Here is an 11,692-nt window from a genome sequence, read left to right on the forward strand (position 1 = left end):
TGGAGTCTGCATGTTCTCCCCGTGCATGTGTGGGTTCTCTCCAGGTACTCCGGCTTCCTCCCACAGTCCAAAGACATGCTCATTAGGTTAACTGGTAACTCTAAATTACGTATAGGTGTGAATGTGAGTGTGGCTGGTTGTCACAGCCCTGTGATTGGCTGGCAACCAGTCCAGGGTGTAACCCCGCCTCTCAACCAGTAACAGGTGGGATAGGTTTCCCCCTGCGACCGCGAACAGCAAAAGCGGTATAGATAACGGATAGATGGATGGATTGACTTTTAGGCAACCCACCTACCATCTTAATATCTTCTTACCTCCCTGCCTACCTCAACTGGATTCCAGCGTCCTGTCTCAACAGTAAAGGCATAAAAACCCCCAAAATAACTATTTTATAAAATGAATGTAAACCCAGTATCAAATACACCAGCACATGTGGCTTTTAGCATGCTAGCATGAACATGTGAGTGACAACGCATACTAACAATGAAATAAAGTCCAGTCCAGACACTAAGATTGAACATCCTTACGTTCAGTGACATTCGGTTTCGCTCTCTCATCCACGTCCGACTCAAACGTTAACTCTCTTCTCCCACACCACACTGCTCAGGTGCACAGAAGATAAGCTGCAGCTTCATTTACAGCACCTGTCGGTTTACGAGAGTCATTATGTGTCCCACCTCGGCAGAGTGTTTCATTTGCAATGCTAATGACCGCTAATGTGTTCGACGACAGCCACCGTCGTGAACGTTATATAGGCACCGCCAGTGCTTTACATTCTCCTCGTCACCATCGCTCATCACGAGCTCTCTCATGGCTGAGGAAGTGAAGCTGTTTCCGGGCAGATTTATGTTCAGGCATCAAACTTGTGTGTTCAGTGACAGTGAAGCTGCAACCTGAAGGCAGTCAAAGAAAAATGTCTCTGAATGAAGACAGATAGTTGCTGCTTGCCATTGCTCATACTTTAATACTTTTAAGTTTGCCAGAAATAAAGATTCAGTATGTCACAAAACATGCAGAGAAGTTAAACATGCATACCTTAGCTATAGCCAGCATGCTTTTTGTGCTATCTCTGTAATCTATCTCTGTGCTATCTCTTTTTGTGCGATCTCTGTAATCTGTAATCTGTAAATGACTGTATGATGTAAACTGGTGATTGTTTGTTGTTTGTCCACAGGGGACATCATCATGGTCAGAGAATGAAGGTTCCTCACAGGAGCTTTGAGCTCCAGCTGAACCTCCTGCTCCTGCTGCAGCTTGTGTGAGACGCCGCCACGTCAGAAAACCCTCGTCAGCAGAGGTCAAAGACGGCGAGGGCACAAACTCGAAGGACTCGGAGAGAAGTGAAAGATCTGAATGCTCGCTGAGGAGAGAAGAAAATAAAATGTCCTGTCAGGATTTTACAAACCAGAAAGGTGTGAAACATGAAAGGCTGACGGGAAGTGAAAAATCTGCAGATTCCATGAGGAGGTGCTGATGGTGCAGCGCCTGCAGCAGGGGGTCACCCCCCCCCCCCCCCCCCCGCCCCGCCCCGCCAGCAGCGACTGACTGCACCACACACAGTGCTCAAATAACACACACGCACACACAACCTCAAACTTCTAACTGTGCGTTTATTTACGACATTTCAATGAATACATTGCAATGAATTAATAACTTAATTTGTTGGTGAAAATACATCAAACCCACCACTTTGTCTTCAGCAGAATAATTGTTTAATGATGTCGCATAACTCACTCGTATTAGTAGCCAAAAACACAGCAGGACACATTGCGCAGACCGGTAACCTGCATGCATTTGTATTTTTTAGTATATTGTTCCACATGCCTCGTTTCATGAAGGTTTCTGTCCCACAAATGGCTCTCTGTGTTTCCTCCTCTCTGATGGATTTGTCTCTGTGGGGTTGTGTAACATCATCAGTGCAAGATGGCCGCTCCACAAAAAGCTTCCAACTCTGACCCAGACAATAAATCATCCTTGTTAAGTCGCAGAAACGCTTTTAGTGATATCAGATTGAAAAAAGCTGCAGGGTTTTATTCTGAGGTAGACGAGGAAAAACATCAGAACAACAAACATCACCTTTAACTGTTATTTGCTTCTCGGGAAGAAGGGCAGCTTAAGAGTTATTTTTAATACAAACGTTTAAAATTCAGCCAATCTAACATAAATGTCTTTTAATCTCAGTTTGTGGTCAGTTAATTTTAGATTTTCTGTCCCGTCTCCACAGAGGCTGCTCCCTCTCATCAGAGTCTCCTCTCTGAGCTCTGAGTCTCATTAACACAGCAGCGCACTCAAGGGAATCCTCTGGAACCAGCGGCCCATATTGATCCGAGCCCTGAACAACTGAAATATAAATGAGAGATTTCACCGAGGACTCCTTTGTGCACCCACGGCCTGCCGTTATCTAAGAGAGGCTGCAGGGTTTTCTTTTCATTACTGTCAACACGGAGACTGCATCAACAAAACAAAACGCTGTTTTAACCGACTTATTTAGAAACATGGAGAGGAACATCTGGAGAAACCTTCACAGAAATCAAGTTTGGAAATCAAGCACAAGTCTCCTCTGAACTGTCTTAGACTCCATCATGATGATAACATGGATCTTCATATTCATTTTGAACAAAATATGCTCTAAAGGCAGGGTTGGTAATTTCCTCCAGATCCACTTTTTAAGATTCTGGTTTAAATTGTCTTTAGGTCCTGACAGAAATTAATAACTCATGTTCTCTGAAAAAGGAACAAAGAAAATCAATCCTCTGTAGCCTTAATGTAAGCCTGTAAAAACTTTGACCAATGTCTGCCACGAGGTACCAATCTGATGAACCAATCACGCGCTTCCCTGTCTCCCTGCTCGCTACCTCTCGCATGCTCTAGCTCACACTCAAAGTGCGTCACCAGGAGTTTATACTGTGAGTTTACTTACCGCTGAATGAGATGATGTAGTATCTACACAATGCAAGAGATGAGCTGAGGTCCACTTCTGAAGCATCACAAAACACACAAGAAAAAAGAAAACACAACGACATTAACTTGAGTGCAACCAGTGATTCAGACTTAGTCTCTACTATCAGAGAATATTTTGTCACGATTTGGGCAACACATCATGATATTTTCGATCCTCCTGCTCCGCTTCCTCCATTAACTTATCTCTGCCTGGAGCTGCTGTTGTGCTTTGCACTTCAGGGCCACCGTAGGAATACGATTATTTTTGATGTAAAAATAATCAGAGAATGCTTTATTGAAAAGTATTTGGCAGATCAATGAACACCTATATTTTTGGTATATTTCCTTGATATGAGTGACATTTTGTTGTGCTATTTTTTATCAAATCACTGAGTAAACACTTGTTTTAAGGTTCTATATACACAGATATATTATTATTACGACTATTATTGTTGTTTTTATTGCTATTTAGACACTGTACAGGATTTTAATTGCAACTTTTGACAATTCAAAATTTAAAAAACTGCCCATGTTGGATGCCTAGAATTCATTTTTTTACTTGTGTGGTATCGAAATCGTTTTATTATAACTAGTACGATATCAAAGTATCATGACAACCCCAGTTTAAAGTTGAACCAACATTTGAAGAGAGAGAGAGGAGAGAGAGAGAGAGAGAGAGGGGCTGAATGGAAAGGGAGAGCGACATAGACTCAGAGTGTAGAGAGAGAGAGCGAGATAGTCGCCATTACTGCCTGGCAGTGCTGCTGAGGGGAGGGAGCGGAGAGACGCAGGTTTCGGCTTACAGCGCATACCACACTAACGAGAGCAAAATACAGTAAAATACTGTCGACCCGGCCGTCTGGAACTACAGGGGACTAAACCTTCAACTAAAGACAACTTCGGATTTTCTCGGAGGGCACCTTTGAGAGCTGATTTTGGATTGTAAAATGAGTTTTTTTGCCTTGTAATGTGGGAATGCTTTCTCCTCTTTTCCGTGGTATGTGGATCTGGGAGCGACCATGTTAATAGGTGGGTAGGGGAATGTATCTGGACTGGGATTTAGGACTTCTTTAGCTTGAGCTAGCACTCTGTTCTGCGGGCGGACACTTGCCCCACGATAGCGCTATCACGGGTTAAAGGGAACTGACACGGTAATGTGAATGTTGGCTGCTAGAATAACCCGGGTTGAGCTTTTATAACGCATCCAGCGTTAGCCTGGGTTCGCTGTTGCTAACACTAGCGAGCTAACTATCCTCACCCTCTTGGCATGCGATGCTAAAATACTAGCTAGTGTTAGCTCATCGGGATTGGAAAGGTGGGTTCTTTTCTCTCCCCTGCTTTTATCAGGGCAAAGACAAGCCAGGCCGGGCCGGGTTTGGTCTTCTTCCCTCCAGGAGGAGATATAACCCGCCGTATCAAATCCTGTGGTTACGACTATTAGCTCCGGAGAGTTGACGCATTAACGTTGACGTGTTGGTTTAATTTCAACATCAAACAAACTCGTATCGTTAACTCCAATAAGTCTCTCATTACCCGGATGGGCCCCTTTTTTCTTAGGGTTCGAAATTTAACGTGACACCCCCCTTTTTTCAGTTGCTTTTAATAAAATGTAACAGGGAGAAAATCTTAAAAATCACTTTGGATAGAAATGAAAAACCCTCCCACCTTTACGACTGTACCGAGTTCAGAGGGTCTGTATTGATAGTGCAACGTTGATATCTCTTAATATTTTCTAGCTTCGTGTTGAAGTTATGGACTCCCTGTTTTTAACATGAATGTCCTGCTAATCGCTTACACTAGCATTGGGGATGGATGGAGGGTCTGATTAATCAAATGTTCCCACATTAACAGCCCCCACCCCCCAAAAAAAATCAAAGCTATGATAACAAGTTGTGGCCACGTTTGTCATTAGCAGCTTATTAACTTTTGTTTATTCTGTGTCTGGTAGTCTGTGTGTTGTCCTGCTGCTGCAGCTCTGCATGCCATTTACCCACTCTGTGTTTAAAGGGATAGTCCGGCTTTTATCTCAAGAGCATCCTCCTGCCTCTGTGCAGTCCTGCAAGTGTCCTACAGAAATGAACATGTCTGAATCCTTACGTCCTGTCATTAGTTTGCAATGCATGTGGCTTTGAATGATCAGAAAAACAAGTTTCTGATTTGGAGATTTGTCTGAAAGCTCCCCAATGTCAACAACAATGAAAGCCTGAAGAAACTATTATAAAGCCCCATTTCCACAAAGAGGTCAGGTTTCGTTCAGCACAGTTTGGTCGGGTAAACCAAATCGATGATCGAATATTGAAAAGTTCCAAAGCTTTAAAACATTACAAGACAGTCGGAGAGGAATGAATCCCTTCAAAGATTGCCAGCAAACTACTTCTCACTGTCTAAAATGCACAAATATGTCTGCAGCAAACCAAGAAATGACCCAATATTTGCTGCCCAGGACTTCGGTTGGTGTTGCTATGGTAACAAAACGGCTATCGATATCGTTTGATTTTTAGTAGGATCGTATCGACGTTTACATTTCTGACATTGTGACAACCCGAACCCTGACTCGATTTCATGTTGAGCTTCACATGGCTGATGAGAGTGATGACCTCTTGAGGTCAAAAGCTGTGTTTGAGTTTGAATATTGCATATTGATTTTGGGCTCACTGTAATTTGTACGGTGTTATGAGGCGGTTTCTTTCCGATCTGTCCTTGATGAGTGACTTGTGATTTGTATGTTACCCTTTATTTGAAGCTTCTGATGTTTAAAACTCGTGAACAAACAGAAGATTGAATAATGATGGTTGAAATGGAGCAGAGGAAAACATGGATGCAGCAATTATGAGAGCATAATTAATGTTTACATGTACAAAAGCTGAAGATACAATCAAACTTTAATCATCCCGATGACAAGTCTAATCACAGATGTCTCCGAGATAAAAGCATTTTCTAAGTGAACTTAACGTATCTCAGTAAATCAACACGATCTTAATCTTTGTAGGCGTGTTTCCTCAGCTATTTAGTTTAGTTTGAAACTGAGTTCTTGACCAGATACATTTAATTTATTTAGATATTTCCATCAGCTTTTGTTCTTGAGGTAACAAATGTAAGATGAGAGAATCTATTTTAGTAACCATGGTGGTTGTTCCTTAAAGGTTTCCTTTTCTTGTGAATGTGTTAAGAGGGTTTAACTTGTACTCTCATGCCCGTTTGACGAGCTGACTCACCTTCATATCAGTTTGATTGATATCAGTATTGTTATGGGCAGGCATGTCAGGAGAGCTTTAGCTGAATCTGCTTTAAGACAAGTAGAGATGTTTATTAGTATTGGCATATGCTAATATGATGGGAAGCATTCAATATCAACATCAGCCTGAAACTACCACCTTAGGGTTTTGGTACAACAAGCCCAGTTCAGAGTAATGGCCTCGTTGATCGTGTCAGTCAGCCTCCAAACTGAAGCCTTGTTCACACTTTGCACAAAACTCCTGAGGTTTTCGGGGTACAGCTTCATGTATGAACGCAAACAGCTGAATGTTTCTCTCCGACATCAACCGGAGTTTCTCCTCCAGCCTCCTCGTATTTATTCTGCAGAAAGTCAGAGTGAGCTGATATGAGAACGCAGCAGGATATAATCAGGAGAATTCACCTGGAGCGAGTGGGAGAGGGTGGTGACGTTTATTCCCTGTGATCACGGCACGCCACCTCTACCATCTCCGTGCTCTAATGAACCTGCTGCTGCATGTTTCCTGTTCTCCAGTATGTTCTTCTCCACTCTTTAGTTCACATTGTGATTCTCTTCAACTACATGTAGCATTGATAGAAAGACAAATATTGTCTTCACAGCATCCTAGCGGACAGTGTTGCTTCGTCGGCCACTTCCACATCATTCTTTTTTCGTTATATCTTGCCTCAGGAGACCCCCCCCCCCCTCCTCCTCTTTGACAGTGACAGTCTCCTGCTGTGAGGTGCACGAGTGAACAAACAGATCATGAGGAATTCATTGGAAGTCCTCCTGGAATTCTCTAGAAATTTTCAGGAGTGCATGTGTAAGAACGGCTTCATACTTGCGTCATCAACACACCTGGAAAGGAAAGTGAGACACGCTCAGCTTCAGGTCTGGACTCGACACTGGAAGGAACGTCACTCTGCAACATCTTCACACATTAAAAATCAGATTTAAGTGTGTTTAGAAAGTCTAAAAGATCAACAACTTTTAAAATATTGTAATCTTTCATTGGAGGGTTTTTATAGGAAACTATTTTCCAAGAAGAAGCGTCAGCCCGGTGCGTTTGACAAGTTACTGGAGTTTAATATGATGGAGCATTATTTACTGGATGCTAAAAAACGTTTAAAGCAATTTCAGAGTGAATCAAAAATATACTTTTCTTAGCTGTAAAAACACATCAACAGGAAGTCTAGCTGGAGCTACGGTTTAAAGCATTTATAACTTATAATTTATAGTAGCTATTGTTTGGTTGTATTGCCTTGAAACATAGCTCTTCTGACAGCTCATATAGTGAACTTTGTGCACTATTCAAAACTTTATTGCATTATTTTTGAAAGGTTTTCCACACTTTTGCAGAGAAAGAACTCACAAGTGGCAGCATTAACGATCCTGTTCACTTGCCTTGCTGACATATCTCTCAGTATCTGCAGTTATTCGCGATCCACCCTCTAATAGTTAGCTCGCTAGCTGTTAGTGTGGCAAAGTGTTTTTCCATGTTGCATGTTTCTGAAATTCTCTGCATTGAACTATAAACATGAAGTGTCAATTCTGCACTGAAAGCGTTTTCCTTTGGTCACAAAGAGTTGGAAGATTATTCAGCTTTAAGTCAAACGTTCCGCTCATCGATGTCCCTCTTCACAGATCCTCACTGATCACAGGAGAGAGGAGAGGCAGGACGTTTGGTCCTGTCTTAAAACAAGTGCTGAACACCTTGAGGAGCTTTTTAACACTGCTGCTCTCTCTGTGGTGTCACACAAAGGGCAGGCGAGTCTGTCCTCTCTGTACATGTGACAACATTTACCTTGCCCAGAGTAAGTTTGTAAACCTGTGCTGACATTTTCTACTTGGACCAGCAACAAAAGTGTCTCAATTTTAAAATGGCTGCACTCTCCAGGGCAACCAGGTGGGTTTCCTCTGAAGAATGCCTCAATGCTATCAGCTGGCCTAATGCAACTCTTCTAGATGAGTAGCTATAAAGATGGCCGTGACAGGTAATGGTGGGCAGTGTCCGCCCTGAGTTCCTGTGAAGTGGGGGGAGTGAACTGCCACAGCTCTGGCTGCGTCTTCATGATTTACTCTAAGAGGAGAGATGAAAAGATGTGATGTTTGGGGAGTCCATTTCTCTCTGACCAAAGAGCTCAGGCGTTGCTTATTTGAAGGCAGTTTGGATTTTGCTCACAGGTTTTGATTCATCTCTTCCTGTGGGAGGAGAGTTGTCTGTTCTCTGGATCAGATTTGCTTTTGGGGAAACATAATGAGCCTGTGGCGCCTCATTTGCAGCTGACGGGCTGCTCTCCTCATTTAGAGCTTTGCTTTGTGATTTGGACTAGAAAGAAAAACAGAATCAAGTATATATTTTTTTACCTTAAAAATCCTTTAACAGGTCCGCCATTATTGGCAGTGTGTTCTGCTGTGTTTGAGGGCTTAACAGCATTTAGTCATCTCTAAAACCAGCCTGCCAAGTGATACCTTAATCCCCCTGCAGCCTCACAGTGAATACACTTATCATGATGCACAAGGCCACTTTTAGCTATTAGTGCAGCACAAATGCAGTTTGGGTTGTAGTGCTGGCTGACTGCAGTAATAGGAACACAGCTCAGGCTTCATCAAGGTGTTTACAGCCAATTATCTGCAACACTACCATCCCTCTCTCCATATATAAACATCACAAGTAATGAGAGTTAAATCAGCCCTGCATGTCCAAGGATTGTCATGATTTAAGAATTTTAAACTTCTATATGATGCTTGTTAAACTGTGATTCACATGGCAACAAAGAAAGAAGTCCTACGATACCACTGTTGGGTGATTTATTGTTTTTTTTTTAGCAATCTCCTGCACGCTTTCCAAATTGCACAAATACATGAACGTTCCCAATGTTTTTTTTTGTGCAATTAAGACTGCGTTCTCTTGCTTTTGCTCGCGACAGAAGATCTGAAGTGTTTTAACCTTTGGGTATTTTTTGATACTATCCGCCATTAAAATAATCTGAGCTTGCATCGTTTTAAAACGTGGTATTGAAGAGTATCAAAGTATTGAAATTGTTGACAGCAGAGGTGACGGGAATTTGGATTTTAGAGAATAATCTTAACACACCCGATGTTGATGGAAGTCACAGGGGAACGTAGGGCTTTAATTTGTCATTAGTTTCAACAGGGAATTAAAAGATTTCACTTGTACTTGGTTGTTTTAGTCTTTTGCCAAGTACATATTACAAATGTTCCTAGTTGCAGTGTCTTTTGAGCCCATTTAGCACCTTTTTTTTTATCATACATTTAATCAAATGTAATATGAAGGATTGTTTGTTGCTGTTGGTCAGACGAAGGCAGTGATTTACTACCTTCACTTAGCCAATAAGATGTCTAAATTAATTAACAACACCAACATAACAATCAGTGAGCCATTGAGCAGTGAGTGGAGGAGTTGATAGCTCTGTCATCGAGGCATGAATCTCTTTGTTTGCAGGCGTTTGCACCGCCCCTAAATGTATGTGCACATGTGCTTTATAAGCTCAGATATGTCTCTCTGTCTGCCTTCCACAGTCAGGTGCGGCTCAAATAGCAGCACGGAGGCCATTGTGAGGGGGATTGGCTCGATTTGTAAACCTGACAGACCTGCTGGTTTGTTTGCCCTCTGACATCATTTAATCATCAGGGTGTGTTTGAAGGACAAGGAGCTCCTGGCCCAAACCTTAGATCAGCTGACTTCACATTTAAGGCACACTTCCTCGTGGTAATTCAGCAAAATGAAGTTTACTCGCCATTTATGCACAAGTGTGTGTTTCTCTATGAAATGTAAGGTGTTGTTGTGTAGTTTTAGTTATTGATTAATAATTGATTAAGCATCCAAACTTCCGGGATTAAAAACCACAACACGATCTGTGAGTTTATTGGTTTATTTTTCTCTCCAGCCCTGATTATATCAGCATGTCTGCAGACATTAAAAGAAAAAAAAACACAGTAAAGCTTTTTAGGAGCCTGCAACTGAACTTTAGGAGATACCATCATCCCTGTTTGACTCTGCAAGAGAACTGGAACAGAACTAGAAGACTCGCTGCTTTCTTGAAGTCTCTGTTGTGGAAAATGTTGCTTTCCTTGTGAGACTGAAAAATCCAAAGTTATGCGATATATATATATATATATATATATATATGTATAAAACTGTGTGACATGCCAATACCAGTTTACACTTCAATTTCTACTAACTATCTATTCGTTTACATGTTATAGTGATAATGCTGCTGTAACTAGCCCCCACCCTGCAAACTGTCGGCTACTTGGTTTCTTTGAACTGTGCAGAGTGGACTGTAAAACAGCACAAGGCTGTGTTTGTCGCTGTAAGCATGTCCGATATACTTGCTCCTTTAACCTGAGGAAAGATTGTTGTAAAATCTGGCAGGTCCTAGTGAATTGAACACATTAATTTGGCCTAATTTGGATCCATTGCTGTCTGAAAGCCTTGATGAACAAGCTTTACATCGTGGTTATTGTTTTAAATTGTATTTGACGTTATAAATTTAATTGTATTCAGTGAGACACATCCATTTATTGTCTGTGGTTTGGAAAGATGAATACATTTCCACAATCATTGTTTAATTCTTCAAGTAGCCGTACAGTAGATCTGTTATATCTTTGCTTTCACAAAACAGCCACACAGGTGACATCATCACCTTGGCCTCTATAAACAGTCAGGGGAAACCTTATTGCTTCGACTCAGTGAACCGAATTCCTGCTCTGGTGCAGTTTCTCAGGCTCAGCATGCCTCCATGCTGCAGCTAGCAGTTCCAGCTCACGCAGGCAAATTCACTGGCAGATTGCCATCGCACTGTAAAACACAACAATGACTGCAATTCTCTCGGCAGCTATCAGCCTCTAGTTGAGTCATGGACGGCTTCATGCTGATTTGACTGTTGCAATCCCGGATGATACAGAAAGGCTCAGTCAATCAGATGCATTTGCCTCATTTATTTTTCACACATTATTAGTCTCTACAATCTCTAATTTCGGAATCGTTAAACATTTAATTTCCTCTGGTTGTTAATGTTGAATACACAAAGGGAAAGCAGCAAAACAAATCCTTCCACAAATACTCAAGACCAGTTAATATATTAGGAGAATGGCATGCAAAATAATCAGGATTATATGTTTAGCCCTAATCATGTAGCCGTAGGATGCGCCAACAGTGATAACAAATCTGTGAACTGATTTATTTTCTCTGTTTTATTCTCACAGCGGAGCAAATCATTTCTAGGTCAGTGGCTGTCAAAGGGCTCGAGTTGCATGCCATTTTTATCCTGCCTCGGCACAAATTGGTTGAAAGCACTTATTTTTCTCTGTGAGGGGAGAAGTGACATTGCCGAGCATGATCTATGATTGAATTACTCTCCCTCTCTCTTACATAAGTTGTACTACCATACTTGTGTTTTTGTCATTTTTAAATACCATTTTGATATTGCAGTTAAAAAAGAGTTGATTCTGCAAAAATAATGTCTTCATATTTTTATTGTGTATACTATTATAATTGTGTTTGAAGACAGT

The 11,692-nt window shown here is 41.6% G+C and overlaps 1 protein-coding gene across 2 annotated transcripts in view; it reads left to right on the plus strand.

Annotated features, from left to right (window-relative positions):
- The first annotated feature begins 3,701 nt into the window (after window positions 1-3,701).
- Window positions 3,702-11,692, plus strand: part of arhgap5 (Rho GTPase activating protein 5) — a 51,799-nt gene continuing 43,808 nt past the window's right edge. Inside the window, exon 1 of one of the 2 annotated variants that reach the window (XM_061062616.1) lies at window positions 3,702-3,969. The gene's annotated coding sequence lies outside the window, so the exon portion shown is untranslated. The remainder of the gene's footprint in view (window positions 3,970-11,692) is intronic. The other variant, XM_061062617.1, reaches the window with a different exon arrangement.

The sequence above is a fragment of the Labrus mixtus genome, chromosome 18 (assembly GCF_963584025.1).
Source record: "Labrus mixtus chromosome 18, fLabMix1.1, whole genome shotgun sequence".
Taxonomy (NCBI): Eukaryota; Metazoa; Chordata; class Actinopteri; order Labriformes; family Labridae; genus Labrus; species Labrus mixtus.